Below are 17,142 nucleotides of genomic sequence, written 5' to 3'. Positions count from 1 at the left end.
ATGCATGATCTCCTTTGAAAAGTAGAGGAGTCCACATTTTAAAACTCTGGATAGTGCCATTTTTAGTTTTGGAATGTTAATCTCAAATATTTAAATCATAACAACTTTTGCAGGTATATTTTCTTATTTAGCATGAATCATTTCTCATGCATCAAAATGCATTTAGAACAATAACTTACATAAAAATAGATTTAAATAGCTACAGTTAATTACTCATTTGGATGGCCAATATTATGCCATAGTTCTGTTTACACATGCCTGTATCTTGGAAGCCAAATTTGCCTCATATTTTATGTAATTTTCCTAACAGTCACTACTCGTATTTTCGTTTGCCATCCATCTGTCCTCCATTTTTTGAAGACGTTTTCCTGTTTTTCCTGGATCTTATGTGTGTGTTTGTGTTTTTGTGTATGTCTGTGTGCTTGATATAAAGTTCTAGCAAAGTGTCTCCAAGAATTTATCCAGATATAAAGCTATAACATAAAAACTTGGAGAATAGTGAATGGCTGTAGGGAAATGTTGCGTCCTTCAATATTTGTCAGAAACAAATTTTATGTTTAATCCAAAAGTGAATATATAATGTATGTAGAGACATATGCATAGGAATGTTTATTGAGGCATTGATTATGATAGAAAAAAATATAAAAACCTTATATATTATCACTAAGATAATAGTGATATAATTATGGTACAATTATAAAATACATCGAAATGGTGATGTAGTTGTATATTATTAATGTGAAAAAAATCTGCTACATACTGTAAAAGAAATAGATTATACACAGTCTATCTACTATGAGTTTATTTAAAAAGATATATAAACACAAAGACATATATATGTATAAAGAGAAAAATATCTGAAATATTATATTTCTACTCTAGCATGTTCGATTAGTCCCTTCTATAAAGAATTGCCCAAGACTGGGTAATTTGTAAAGGAAAAAGGTTTAATTGACTTACAATTCTGCATGGCTGGGGAGGCCTAGGAAACTTACAGTCATGGTGGAAAGGGAAGCAAACACATCCTTCTTCACGTGGTGGCAGGAGAGAAGAATAATGCAAGCTAAGTGAGGGGGGAAGCCCCTTATAAAACCATCAGATCTCATGAGAACTTACTATCAGGAGGATAGTGTGGGAGAAACCACCCCCATCATTCAGTTACCTCCCAGCAGGTCCCTCCCATCACATGTGGGGATTATGGGAACTACAATTCGAGATGAGATTTGGATGAGGACACAGGCACACCATATGATGCATTAACGGTGATTACACTGGGATTGGTGGTATTACTGATGACCTTTATTGTAGTATTATTTTTTGCAATGTCCACTTGTTACTTTTATAAATAGAAATAAATTAATAAATATACAGCATTATAGCAACAATAAATATAAAAATGAATATTTTGTGAATTAATTAAAAATTTTTATTACCTGTTAGTGACATCTACTTCTATTTTGTTTTCATTTAGAAGCTGTAGAATTGCCTGTGGGTTGAGAAGGAGTAATTGGCAAGTGTATTTAGCCAATTTTACTAAATCCAGTACTTAGCTTATTTAAGTAAGATGTTTCAATGTGTTTTACAAAAAATATGCTTGGAAATGCACTAGTGGTTAAATTGAATTTCATTACTTATTTCTTTTACACTGTGTTCTCTGTTTGCTTAAGAATTATCCAGGCTATGGTTTTGTTTCATGTATTTATTAGTATTGTGCTGATTCACATCCACAACAGTAGTTTACTGATGAAGTTTCTCTTTTTGTCACTGTAATTCACTCTGTCTTCAGCCTAACTATAATACCTTTTCAATACAGTATATTGAATCCTGTTTCAGGAGAGGAATCTATCTGTGATTTATACACACGCCAGTTTTTGTTGTCACTCAGATACTGAAATATCTATTGCTCCCTCTCAGGCTTTATTAATCTGTTTAAAAAACTACATTTCAGTGGAATTGTCCACTATATGCACATGTAAATGGTGTTAGATGTCTTATACTGCTAGAAAGTATTTCAACAAGGTTAGAAACCCTGAAGGGAGGGGAAGAGCGGTCAGATGGGAAAGAAGGAGTCGAAACAGAAATCCATAGTAACATGCTAGATTTTTTTCATGACTTTGTAATATTGTATTATGTTACGTTGTATTGTATTTTTAATTTTTGTGTACTTATGAGACTTTTGTTTGTCTTTACTATGCATTTCTATATAAATATGATACTTTAAGATGGCAGTTTCTTTCATATTTTAGTAGAAAGTCATATTTTTGGTTTAGTCACTGTGGTAAAAAAATTATATATCTATTTTTCCATTAGATTTTAGAACACTTTTTTTCTTTGTAAAAATATAAATCTGAATTAATTGATTTCCTTTTTTTCTCTCAGAGCATGTGAAAACTGCTTATTTTACAAGAATAAGCAAGTATACATTTAAGCAACTGAAATTGGATACTTTCTTTTAAGTTAAATGACTGGTTTTACTGAGGAAAAAAAGGAGAAAGACTAGGAGTAAAGGAGGGAAGGGGATATGAAAATGTCTGAGGGATGGGAAGGGAGGAGGGAGAGAGCACAACATAGGTTAAAGCGTGTTTTTCTTGTAGAGACCAAGGTTGGCCTTAACTTCTTAAGAAGCAGAATGATTCTCTTCTGAGCTACATTGGGTGGCTGCTAATTAAATGATAGCACATCACCTTATCTTCAGACTTTCATACCCGTACAGCTAAGTGCTGAACTTGCTTTTTCAGCAGATAAGATTTTCCTTTGGCAGCTACCTGTAACTTAAAGCTTCTATTGCTTTAAACTTGTCTTTTTATTCAATTGCCAAGCAAATAAAAGTTGCTTAATTTTGCTGACTAAAATTGGTTAAGCAGCCACCAAAAAGATTATGAGCTGTCTTCTGACTCTTAATTTTTTCTATCACTCAGGGAATAAGATTTTAAAGGCTGTCTGTTATTCTGCCAGAATTTCCAAGCTGAGGCCCCTGGATGTTTATACTGTCTTGATGTTTTTATCTTTTGTTCGTTTGTTTCTGTTTTGTCTGACGGGCTTTTTACTTAATTTTGCCTTCTTTCCTGTTTCCGGTCCTTACTGGACTCAAACATCATAGATTTAAAAAATGTGATAATTTAAAATGTTTGTATGTAATTCACTTATAGGTAATTCTATCACTTAGGAAATATTGTCTTCTCCAATGCTAAGCCAGTAATTCTCCAGATAAGCTACTGGTTTCCTCTGGATGTCCACAGTCCTGTTTGAGGACCCCAGTCATAGGCATGGAGACATTTAGTTATTTAGGAGAACGTGTAATGGCTGCACTTGCTTCTCTGTTCAGGCAAGAAATTGGAATCCATACTTGGAATGAGAATGATGTACTATTTTTAAATACAACGGCTTTGAAGAATCTATATTATGTTCTTATACTTATCTCTGGATCATCTTGGCTAAGGTAACTACAGGATACTGAGTGAGGTTTGAAGCATCCTGAATTCTCTGTTGTGTCCATATTTTGCTTTAGGGGCTTGTACTATGATTTTTATCTCTTACTTTTTCACATTCTCCAAAATTGACTTTATGGTTTTTCATCTAATTTTTTTTGTCCATTCCCTTATGCTATTCTCTTGTCCACTGCTTAGTAAATTTCATGCTCAGGATGGTTTTATTCTGATATTTTGTTTCAAGGGGTCAATTTAAGTAGCAGCACTACATACTTATGCAACCCATACTTGCTGATCTTTTTCTTCCTTGAAATAAAAACTTTTATGATAGATCTGTCTCTCTCTTCCCACCTCTCTCTTATACACACACACACCACACACACACACACACACACACATACACACTTTAACACGCTAACGAAGGCACATTTTACTACATGATATTCTAGATACAGTCTTGGAGCAGGATAGATTAATTTGGACTGGGGAGAAAAAGAAAAATACATTAAGTTTTTGCACTTTTACACTGCTTGCAACAATGGCGAAAACCCTGAAAAGTCATATGAAGAAATATTACATAGTTTTTTTTTTCTTTTTTCAGGGAAATTATAGCATATGGCAGGCACAGAAACCATCACAAACCACAGCAGGAAATAACAAAGTCAAATCAATGGTGGAAGCAGAGAGGTTAAAAGACTTGGAAGGAGGGAGGATGTAGATCAGGAAGGCTTCATAGAGGATTTGGGATTTTTAAGAATGAATTCAGATAGAGAGGGAGGGGCTAGGGAAAATCGGGAGATGTTGGTCAAAAAGTAGAAACTCTCAGTTATAAGACGAATGAGTTCTGGGGAATCTAATATATGGCATGGTGACTATAGTAATAAAACTGTATTGTTTACTTAACCATTTAATAAGAGATCAGATTGTAAGTGTCTTCACTGCCCTCCTCCACAAATGGTAACTATGGGTGCTAATGAATGTATTAATTAATTTGATTTTGGTGATCACTACATTATGTGTACATATGTACATATATATCTAATTATATGCTGCATATTGAATATATGTAACTTTTATTTGTCAATTAAATATTTGTTAAAAAGGAAAAGTGAATGCATCATTGTGTATTGGTAAGTAAACCACTAAGGATTGAATATTCCTTAATTTTTATTTAAAATTTTCTCAGACAAAATGCAGGGGAGTTTTAGAAAATCTTGTTTACACTTCTAAAATGAAAGCATGTGAGAAGTATGTCCTCTATATCACTTTTCAGGCTTTTTATCGAGGAGTTTTTCTAAGTTAGTAGAGTAAGCTCAAATTTTGCACAAGCAAAAAAATCAACCTGCTAACTCTGGTCTGCAGCATGAGGAGTTCTTTGCTGATAGGCAAGCACTTTCCTGTGTGGATTCGTTTTTCAGATGACAGCTTTTTGCCATCTGATTCCTAGTTCTTTTAAGGTTATGCATTCCAAATGATTTGCAGTGGAGGACTTCCGTTTAACTGCCTGGGTCACACTGAGCAGAGCTGGAAGGAGAGAATGGAGTATGTGCTTTTAGAAGGCATCCACTATTTGTAAAAAAACTGTGTGACTTACTGAAGAGAATGTGTAGGAGAAATAGCAGCTCAGGCCAAAAGGAGAAACAAAAACAAAAACAGATGCTTATTCCAACATGGGAGAGGACAAAAGAAAAGTATACAGAAGGGAAATGTAGTAAGCAGAGAGGTGGCAGACTGATAACAAGTAAGAGAATGGAAACTTATCCTTTGGGGGATAATATTCATCATTGGAAATGACTTAGCCAAATTCATAATCACTGTCACAGTGCAAAAATTAACTTGTCTCTGAGATGCCAGCAATCCTGAGTAATGGTACACAGTTATATCATTAAAAAATATATTTGTGGAGTCCAGTGAAGCATGATAAATTGTAAGCAAGTGGAAATGTATTAAAACATGAGGAGAAAATGATTTGCAATAAAAGCCAAATATTCAGCCCAAGGAAGAGATGCTAAGTAGTCTTTAGAATCTCTAAGCCCCATTTAGATTCTCAAGCCCCATCAATGGAAACAGCTATGGGCAAAGGGCAACACACATACTTGAGTAGTTGCATGCCAAGTGGCCAAAGTTTTATGCAGCAGCTTCTTGTTCAGTTGTCCCTTTTGAACATAACCTATGATATTGGTAAAGGCTTGAGATTTATACAGGAATTCAGAGACTAGATTGTTTCCTACTTTGACCAAAAAGAAAGGTCTGGGAAAGATTTAGATAAAGGGTAACTAATCCATCTATCTGTAGGTGTTAAATTTCCATGTCATAAGTTTAATAACTGCTGAACTGGGCAAGGTGGTCAACTAGAGGCAGCCACTAAGGGACTAGGCTGATCAGTGCACTCCTAACAAACCTTCAGAGGGAAGGCACTGAGGGTGGAAAGAGGGAAGACACAGAGACTGGGCTGAAGGGAAAGGAAGCTGGGAGCCCTGCATGGGGCAACTGTGCATCGGGACTTGTTCCTGGTCCCCAGTGAATCATGGGGAACAGGTGAGATGAACTGTCAAGAGCAACCCACTCTTGCCATGGGCCTTTGGAATCCTGGAGGAGGAGACATCTTGACTACCATAGACACTTAAGTTGGCAGCAAGAGCTGCTTAGAGAAGTGATGGGGCAGCACTACAGCCTGTGTAGAGTCCAGCGGGTTTGGTGCAGGAATGTCTGTAGTGAAGCATGGCCAGGGATGCCCATCCCCCTAAGTTCAACTTGCTCCCATAAGAGACTTTAGCCCTAGGAAAACTATCAGACCTGAATTCTGCAGGGTGGTCTTGCCCATCAGCCAGAATAATGTGACCTGAGCAACTCTTGGTCTGTACCCTCTCCTGGGGCTCCAGCCTGGCTGTGCCTGCTTGCAGTGCAGCCTTGGGTACCCTGGAGGTCCACATTATAGCTTCTGTCCTGGTGGACTGTGCCTGACCGGCAGATAGCTCCGGCAGAGTGGCCCCCACAGACATGCACCAGCTTACTTGCTTCCTCCTTCAACTGCAACTTCCTCTGGGCCCAGGGCCACCCCCACCTCACTTTGTCAGCATGTGTGTTTGCAGCATGAGTGGATCTTGTCTTTCTTGCCCTACCAATGCACATGTATGCTTGCACCCTATCCTGCCACTGCTGCCAGCATGAGTGTACTCCATCACCCTATACCAACATACAATGAGCCCAGGTGGGCACAGAGCTGGCTAGCCCCACCCCTGCCAACACCCCATCCCTGTGCCAACACTGCCTCCAAAGTGAAACTAGGCATAAAGAACAGCAGACCATCCCCTTAACAAGAACTTTGACAACTCAAAAAGCCAGAGTGCCTTCTTTCCTCCAAATGACCACACTAGCTCTCTGGCAAGATTCTGAACTGGGCTGAGATGGCTAAAATGACAGAAATAGAATTCAAAGTATGGATAGGAATAAAGATTATTAAGATGCAGGAGCATGTTGAAACCCAATCCAAGGAAGCTAAAAGTCACAATAAAACAGTACAGGAGCTGACAGACCAAATAGTCAGTATAGAAAAGAAAGTAAATGACCTGATAGACCTGAAAAACACACTACAGGAATTTCATAATGCACTTGCAAGTATTAATAGTGTAAAAGACCAAGCTGAGGAATGAATCTCAGAGCCTGAAGACTGGATTTCTGAAACAAGACAGTCAGACAAAGGTAGAGAAAAAATAATAAAAAGGAATGAATGAAACCTTTGAGAAATATGGGATTATGTAAAAAGATCAAATCTATGACTCATTGATGTATCTGAAAGAGATGGAGAGAATGGAAGCAACTTGGAAAACATATTTCAGGATATCATCCATGAGAACTTCCCAAACCTAGCAAGACAGGCCAATATTCAAATTCAGGAAAAGAGAGAACCCTGGTAGGATACTTCACAAGAAGATTATTCTAAGAAACATGATCATCAGATTCTCCAAGGTAAAAATGAAAGAAAAAATGTTAAAGGCAGCTAGAGAGAAAGGTCAGGTCACCTACAAAGTGTAGCCCACCAGATTAATAGCAGATTTCTCATCAGAAACACTATAAGCCAGAAAAGATTAGGGGCCAATACTCAACATTTGTAAAGAAAGGAAATTCCAACCAAGAATTTTATATACAGCCAAACTAAGATTTATAAGCAAAGGAGAAATAAAATCATTTTCAGACAAGCAAATGCTAGGGGAATTTCTTACCACCAGGCCTGCCTTACAAGACCTCCTGAAGGAAGCACTAAATATGCAAAGGAAAGACTGTTACCAGCTACTACAAAAACACATGAAGTATACTGACCAGTGGCACTATAAGGCAACCACACAAAGAAGTCTGCATAATAATTACCAGCTAACATCATGGTTACAGAATCAGATCCACACATATCAATACTAACCTCGGATGTAAATGGGCTAAATGCCCCCAATTAAAAGGCACAGAATGGCAAGCTGGATAAAGAACCAAGACCCAACGGTATGCGGTATTTAAGAGATCCATCAATCATGCAATGACACCCACAGGCTCAAAATAAAAAGATGGAGAAAAATCTAGCAAGCAAATGGAAAACAGACAAAGGCAGGCATTGCAATCCTAATTTTAGACAAAACAGACTTTAAACCAACAAAGATCAAGAAAGACAAAGAAGGGCATTACATAATGATAAAGTATTCAATTCAACAGGAAGACTTAACTATCCTAAATATGTATGTACCCAACACAGGAGCACCCATATTCATAAAGCAAGTTCTTAGAGAACTTCAAAGAGACTCTTCAATAATAGTGGGAGACTTCAACATCTCACTGATGGAATTAAATGGATCATTGAGGCAGCAAATTAACAAAAATTTTCAGGACCTGAACTCAGCACTGAATCAGTCCATTAACCTGATAGACCGCTACAGAAACAGAACTCTCCACCCCAGAGCAACACAATATATCAGGTTGGTGCAAAAATAATTGTGGTTTTTGCAATTACTTTTAATTACCAAATGGTAGTTAAATTTGCTTTGAAGTAAATTTACTTTTTTACTTTAAAAATTAAACTTTTGCCATTACTTTTAATTACCAAATGGTAGTCATTTGGGAATTAAATGGTAGTCATTTGGTAATTAAAAGTAATGGCAAAAACTGCAATTATTTTTGCACCAACCTGATACGTTTTTCCAAATGGTAATCAAAACATACAATTATGTTTTACACCAACCTGTTACATTTTTCTCATTGCCACATGGCACATAAAATCAACCACAGAATCAGACATAAAACAATCCTCAGCAAATGCAAAAGAACTGAAATCATACCAACCACTTTCTTACTCCACAGTGCAATAAAATTAGAAATCAAGACCCAGACAATCACTCAGTACCATACAATTACATAGAAATTAAATAACCTGCTACTCAATGACTTTTTAGGTAAATTATGAAATTAAGGCAGAAATCAAGAAGTTCTTTGAAATTAATGGGAACAAAGATACAACACACCTGAATTTTGGGACACAGCTGAGGCAGTGTTAAGAGGAAAATTTCTAGCACTCAATGTCCACATCAAAAAGTTAGAAAGATCTCAATTTAACAACCGAACATTACAACCAAAAGAATTAGAGAACCAAGAGCAAACCAATCCCAAATCTAGCAGAAGATAAGAAAGAACAAAAATTAGAGCTAAACTGAAGGAAATTGAAACCTGAAAAACCATTCATAAGATCAAAAATCAGAAGTTGGGGTTTTGAAAAAAGTAATAAAATAGATAGACCGCTAGCTGGACTAATAAAGAAGAAAATGAAGAAGTTCCAAGTAAATACAAGTAGAAATGACAAAGGGATATTACCACTAACCACACAGAAATACAAATAACAATCAGAATATTATGAACACCTTTATGCACACAAACTAGAAAGTCTAAGAGTGATGGATAAATTCCTGGATACATACACCCTCTTAAGGCAGAACCAGGAAGAAACAGAATCCCTGAACAGACAAAAAATGAGCTCTGAAACTGAATTTCTCATAGTGTACCAACCAAAAAAACTCACTACCAGACAGATTCACAGCCAAAGTCTACCAGATGTATAAAGAAGAACTGGTACCATTCCTACTGAAACTGTTCCAGAAAGTTGAGGAAAAAGGACCTAAGAATTGACCCAAGCTAAGACTTGAGCATGCATGTATGTAAATATAAGAACAGTAGACACTGAGGACTACTAGAGAGTGTGTATGTGGGGAGAGGGGTCTAAAAAACACTACCTATTGGGTACTGTGATCACTATCAGGATGACAATATCCATACTCCAAACCTCAGCACCACATACATTCCTGTGTAACAAATCTGCATCTGTACCCTGTGTATCTGAAATAAAAGTTGAAATTTTTAAAAAGGAAAAAGGTTAACTCCAAGTTTATCTCTAGTACATCTGTGTTTCCCTTTTCAATTAGGTTATAGCTAATATGGAATCTTCTGGCTACACAGGAGGAATAATCCCAGCTCATTCAGGAGACAAACCAATCATTCACATTTATCTCCAAAACTTCGTCATCCAAATTAAAACTCTGTACCAATTAAACACCAATTTTTCATTCCTCTGTTTTTCCAGTTGTTGGTAACCACTATTCTGCTTTTCATTTCTATGAAATTGACTTTTCTAGGAACCTCATGTAAGTGTAATATACAGTATTTGTCCTCTTGTGTCAGGCTTCTTTCACTTAGCACATAAGCGTCTTTTTAGACTTTTTCACTTGCTTTGCACTTCTATCCACAAGTTCTATTAAGTCATACTGCAATATTAATTTGCATCTGTCCCTTTCTCTTAAAATTTCTATTATTTCGGGTCTTAATTCCTGTAAGAATTTCTTGATTCACTGATTCTTCAGTACTTTACTACCCATCTTTTTAACAGCTAACCCAAGTTTTATCTAGCTTCTTTCCTACGTAAGAAAAAACCTTCCAAAAATATATTCTCACTTCAGAATCTTTGCTGGTGTCCCACTGACTCATAAAAAAAGTTGTAACGCCTTAGCCCTGTATTCAAAGTCCTTTGCCGTATGAATGTGACCTACCTCTCCAGCCAAACACATTTACTACTTATGACAAACTTTGCTTGCTCAAGAAAGTAAATTCTCTCGCTCTGCAAAAATCCCTTGGTATTTTCTACCATTTCCCCCTCACCTTGTATATTGTTGTTTATATGTATCAAGCATGCTCAAAGCCTTGTCTTTTAAGATTGTCCAAGAAGGATCACTTTATCACATATAACTCCGTGGCAAATACTTTGTCTAGCAGATATTTGGTACTTCCTCTTCACTGGCTTTATATTATCAACCCTTTCAGTGTTTGCCTTGTTCTCCTACCTACACTTTGACTCTGAACCTCATACTCACAGCACCTATAATACTCAATAAGTATTTTGTTATTTCATTTTTTAGCTTATTTTTTTAAGTCCAGAGGTATATGTGCAGGTTTGTTACATAGATAAACTCATGTCACAGGGGTTTGTTTTAGAGATTGTTTCATTACCCAGGTATTAAGCGTAGTAACTATTAGTTATTTTTCCTAATCCTCTTCCTCCTCCCAACCTCCACCCTCAGGTATTAGTTATTTTTCCTAATCCTCTTCCTCCTCCCAACCTCCACCCTCAGGTAGGCCTAGTGTCTGTTGTTCCCCTCTATGTGCCCATGTGTTGTCATCATTTAGTTCCCACTTATAAATGAGAACATGTGGTATTTAGTTTTCTGATCATCCATTAATTTGCTTGGGACTGTGGCCACTACATCTATCCATGTTGTTGTAAAGGACATGATTTCTTTCCTTTTTATGGCTGCATACTATTCCATGGTGTATATATACTATATTTTCTTTATACAGTCCTCTGTTGATGGATATCTAGGTTGATTCCATGTCTTTGCTATTGTGAATAGTGCTGTGATGAACATACATGTGTATGTGCCTTTATGGTAGAACAATTTACATTCCTTTTGTTATATACTTAGTAATGGCATTGTTGGGTTGAATGGTAGTTCTTTTTTATCCTTTTTTTTTTTTTTTTTTTTTTTTTAGAAATTATCAGACTGCTTTCCACTGTGGCTGGACTAACTTACATTTCCACTAACAGTGTATACGTGTTCCCTTTCCTCTGCAGCCTCACCAGCATCTGTTGTTTTTTCACTTTTTGATTATAGCCATTCTTACTGGTGTGAGATGGTACCCTTTCATTCACCTCATTGTGGTTTTGAAAAGTTTTCTGAAATTCAAAATAGCTGATAATACTTGCACATATTCTTGTGTGGCAGAATTTTGTTGGAGTTTAGTAGAGATTTCATTTCTGGTTCACTGATTCTTTGGTACTTTACTAGCCATATTACCTTATCCTCTTTCATTATCTGTTTCACCCATGAAAGCATCTTAAATTAAGACCCCTGACATAAGTAGCATACAAACAAAAAATTAAGAACTCATAACTGAAGCAGGGACATAGGGTTTATTAATGGGATTAAGAAGTTCTTAAGCAAAGCCAAACTCTATTCTATCTGAGTGGTAAAATGGACTCATGATATTTTCATAGCTTTGACTACTAGAATTATTTCTCATTGCAGAAGAGAATGGGATGGAATGATTCACAAAACTTTGTTTTGCTGTGTCTGTAGTGCCAAAGTGAAAAATGTTCAGGTTTATATGTATTGGGCTAACAGTCCAGAAAATTTAGACAAAAAGCTCATCATTAGGCTCTCATTGATTCACCACAGTGACCTTCCAATGAAGGAAATCCATATAAGTAAGGCTGTCTACATGGCTTGGGCTCCATGAGAGTTAGGTCTGACTTTATCACACAAGGCTAGAGATAGAGAAAACATCAGTGCCTTTAGGGCACTTCAGAATGTGTGCTCTGAAGGCAATTGCATAAAAAAGGCCATGTCACAAACTTTTTTCTATTGGACACTGATCACTTGTTGTGAATTGATACTTCATGCATTACACAACTTGGTCCAATTGCTTCAAAAGTTGGAGACACTTTTTTTAGAGAAAGAAAGAAAAGGGGAGGTGTGGAGGCTGGAAACATATACACAATCATTTGGTGTGCTTAGACACTTTCCTCCTGAAAAGGCAGTAAATATGCTTAGCTTATTTTATGGCCAGAGTCGTTTTATGTTTGTGTAACTCCATTTTCTGAATACCCCTTCCCACATAATCCCACTCCATTCCACAGCAGCCAGGTGGTGCTGCTGGTAATGATGCCACTGCTTCAAGCAGGACAGTTTGGCTCCTGTGTTTGTAGCAGTATCAGATGTTTTGCCTTCCAGAGTAGGGAATTATGTAGGATCAGGCACCACTCCAACATTTTATCTGTGTTGTCTGCATTTGGAAATATATCTCAAAGTTTGGATCCCCATTTGAATGTGTAATATAAATTTAGCTGAACACTCTTTTACAGTTTCCTTTCGAATGATTGGAACCACTATACTGCATTCTCTTATCTGATTGTCCTTCCTATGCCTCAAAAAATTTCCTTAAAGATATAACGTGAAGAAGAAAAAAAATGTACACCAGAATTATGCCTTAAGGTAAAAGATTATTAAATTATTTATGTGCTTCCCATCCAATGATGTTAGCAGGTACATTAGCTTAGAATTGAAAATAAATGGTTGATGCCACCTAGGTTGCCTGTGCATTTGAATTTCAGGGTGACCTATTCAAATTATCTTTCGTAGAACTATGCCAAAGTGTCACCTATAACTCATACCTAGACTGGAATTTCCATCTTTATTGCTTCAATCCTATATGATAGACAATCATGTCTTGCATAGCTAGGATCTTCCCTTGTATTTAGCTCTCATGTAATATAGAGAAAAAAATGCACTTTATGGGGAAATCCATTGCAATCTCTGTTGGTACCCTTAATCTATGAACTAAAAAGTTTAATAACTAGAGTACAACAGTAGCAAACAGTTGATTTGTGGCCTTCATAAGACTGTTGATGGACCTGTACTTTTCCAGTTGCATGCATGTTAACCTAGATTATTCCTAGTTTCCAGCATGAGGACAGGGGAATGCTTTTGTGCTACTCCTTTCTTTTCATTTCTATTCAAAGGGATTTGTTTTCATTTTCTGCGCTTACCTCATTTGATGTTCTCTTGGGCTTGGCAGTCCCTTTTGTGAGAACAACTTTCTAGGACTTTCTCATTCACACAGTCTTTTAGTTTTTCAGAGATTAGCCAACTGTAGCCCATGGGCCAAATATGACCTACCACCTGTGTTTGTAAACAAAGTTTTATTGAAACACAGTCATATTTGTTTTTATTGTCTATGACTGCTTTTGCTCTACCATGGCAGAGTTTAGCAGACTTGAGTAATTAATAATGCCAGAGTTCCTAGAGACTAAATTTCTCATGAAGTCTAAAGCATTCACTTTGTGGTTCTTTGTAGAAAGCGTTTGCCAACCACTGAACTATGCATTTACTGAAAACACATTTATTAAGTGTGTAAGATTTTACTATGTGCTGGATGCTATAGATCTAAGTATAAAGGATATAATCCTTTCTGGAGCTCAAAGACTGTCTTGTGGGAGAGACAGACACATCAGCAATAGCTTAACTATAGAATATAACAAATGCCTCAAAAGTGAATTTAGCAGACACTTAATGAGTATAGAATAGAAAACATTTAACTCTCTGCTGGAGGGCCAAAAGAGGTCGTTCAGAAGAGGGTCTCATGAAGAGGCAGTCTTTACATTTTTGACTTGCAAGACAAGAAGTTCTGTTAGTAGAAAGTGAGAGCCCTAGGCCACATTCCTTGCAAAGGAGTAACATGAACAAAGTCACGGACAAATGAGCAACTTCTTTGGGAAAAACAGCAGATAGTCCAGTTTGGCTTTAGCAAGGTAAGGTGGGGTACTGACTAGAGTTGGAAAAGGTAGGCAGGTACAGATTCTGAAGAATTGACAGCAGCTAAGAAACTTGCATTATACCGAATTAATGGAGTTTTAAAAATGATATAGTGGAGAAGAGCGGGAAGAGGAATAAAACTAGAGGTTGGTTTACTTTGCTTGTATAGTTACAGAGCTTCCCCAAACACTAACCTTTATAGCTCCTGTAATCATCTACTTGCTTCAGAAGCTCTTCTTTTTAAGGAAGGCAGGGGAGGGAAAAAAATCTTTGTTGAGGTGAAATTACTATTATCAATGTGGCATGGATTTTTGTGGTGGGGGAAGCTGGGGAAGTTTCTGTTTTATTTTATTTATTTATTTTTTTTAGTATTTGTTACAGGAAGAAAGCAAGTATTATCTCTCATTAAGCCCATCAAGGACTTTGTGCATTGTAAATAGAAAATCCCAAAACTTCTCAGTGATTATTTCAAGCAGAAAAGAGACTATTCATTGGAAGTATTAGATCAAGTGTCAGGGATTACCCTCATATCCATTACCTGTTTTCCCAGTGTCTGACACTTACAATTCATTGGTCTTCATATGGCAACAGGAATTAAGCAAAGTGAATTAAAAGAATAGCTTGCTCTTTGCCTTGAAAAGTACCCTGTTTAATTAAAAAATATATAAATTGGTCGATACCACTAATGTAGATTAACATAGCCAGTCAATTTATTTTCCTTTCCATCAGGAATGATTTTTTTAAACTTCTTATTGTGATATTTATCTTTGTGTAACTTCAGATTCCTCTCATCTTCTTTGAAGTCTCACAGAAAAGTGTTGCTATCACACTTCAGAGCTCAGAAATATTCTTCCAAATCCCTGATTAATTGGGTTATCCAAAGGGTAACAATAGCTAACATTTGCATAAGACTTTCAACACAGAAAGTGTCTTTAACGTAGATTGTCTCATTTACCTTCAAACTTGTGAGGTAGATGATACCCTTATCATCTTACAGATTGGAAATGGAGGTTTTGTGAAGTTAATAGTTTCTCTCAAGATCTCTTATTAAGTAAGTGGCATAGTTCAGAATGAAAACACAGACTTCAGAGTCTGTGCTTTTAAAATTCTCCTGGACTGATTTATCTTTTCCTGAAGTAATGTACAGATGTAACCAACAGTATTGGAAGCAATAGTTGCTTGCCATCAAAACCAGTCAAAGGTGAAGGATGAGCTTCTCAGATAATGCAATGTTGATGACTTGTACTCGCTCAGGCAGAAGAATCACTGCAGAGATTTTTTTTCCCCTTTATGGCTACAATAAACTTTTGCAGGTCAAGCACAGTCCACATTCAGAGAGTGAACAGCTTTTAACCCAAGATCAGAAATCAAACTCACATATGTAATTCTTTCTTTCTTTTTGGATGCTTGTTTCTGCCTCTCTACTTGCAGGGTCTCAGATCCCCTGGGTGTTTCTATATTAACATTAAATTGCATTTTACTTAAATTAAATTGCATTTAACTAAAGTAACATCTTCTGAGCACCCATATGTTGAAAAACAAAAACAAAAAATCACTCTGCTGAGTTGTTTGAGCTCCTTATATATTCTGGTTGTTAATGCCCTGTCAGGTGGGTAGTTTGTAAACATTTTTTTCCCATTCTGCAGGTTGTCTCTTCACTTTGTTGATTGTTTCCTTTGTTGTGCTGAAGTGTTTTAACTTGATGTGATATTTATAAAGTTCTGATTAATTATTCATAAAAATCTTAATGTTTCATTGAAATAAAGAAGACCTTGAAGTGACAGGCTTGCTTAGCCCTGTCACCTACCACAGGATATTTATCTACTGATCTTTTCAGGTTTTGGATTTCTTCATGGTTTAATTATGTTATGTTCTATGTGTCTAGGAATTTATCCATTTGTTGTAGATTTTTCCAATTTGTTGGCATGTAGTTGTTCATAGTAGTTACTAATGAGCCTTTGAATTTCTGTAATGTCTCCTTAACATTTCTGATTTTATTTATTTGTGTCTTCTCTCTTTTTTTATTTATTTGATTGGCTGAATGCTTATCAATTTTGATTATCATTTCAAGAACACAACTTTTTGATTGATCTTTTGTATCATTTTCTTCATTTCAAATTCATTGATTTGCACTATTATTTTTTCCTACTAAATTAGGGTTCAGTTTGCTTTTGCTTTTCTAGTCCTTTCACTTGTGTTTTGAAGTTTTTCTTCTGTTTTGGTGTAGGCATTTATAACTATAAATTTCCCTCTTGGTACTGCTTTCACTGTATCTCTTAGGTTTTTATATGTTGTATTTCCATTATCATTTGTTTCAAGAAATTTTTCAATTTTCTTCACAGTTTTAAAAATTTACCCAATGGTTATTCAGGAGTACATTGTTTAATTTCTATGTGTTTGTATATTTTCCCAAGTTCTTCTTGTTATTGATTTCTAGTTTTATTCCATTGTAGTCAGAGAAGATGCTTTATATTATTTTAATTATTGAATGTTTAAGACTTGTTATTGTGTTATCATCCCCTAACATATGGTCTAACCTTAAGAACAAGCCATGTGCTGAGGAGAACAGTGTGTATTCTGCAACCATTGGATAAAATGTTCTGTCAATATCTATTAGGTCCATTTGGTTTATAGTGCAGACAAAGTCGGATGTTTCTTTGTTTATTATCTGTCTGGAAGAACAGAAAGTGGGGTACTTAAGTCTCTGGCTATTATTTTTTTGGAGCATATCTCTCTCTTTAGCTCTAATAATATTTGCTTTATATATCTTAGTGCTCCAGTGTTTTGTGCATGTATGTTTCCAATTGTTAAATCCTCTG

Source organism: Aotus nancymaae, unplaced genomic scaffold (assembly GCF_030222135.1).
Source record: "Aotus nancymaae isolate 86718 unplaced genomic scaffold, 86718_ANA_hifiasm-v0.15.2.pri h1tg000019l, whole genome shotgun sequence".
Lineage (NCBI taxonomy): Eukaryota > Metazoa > Chordata > Mammalia > Primates > Aotidae > Aotus > Aotus nancymaae.
This window is presented reverse-complemented; position numbering follows the sequence as displayed.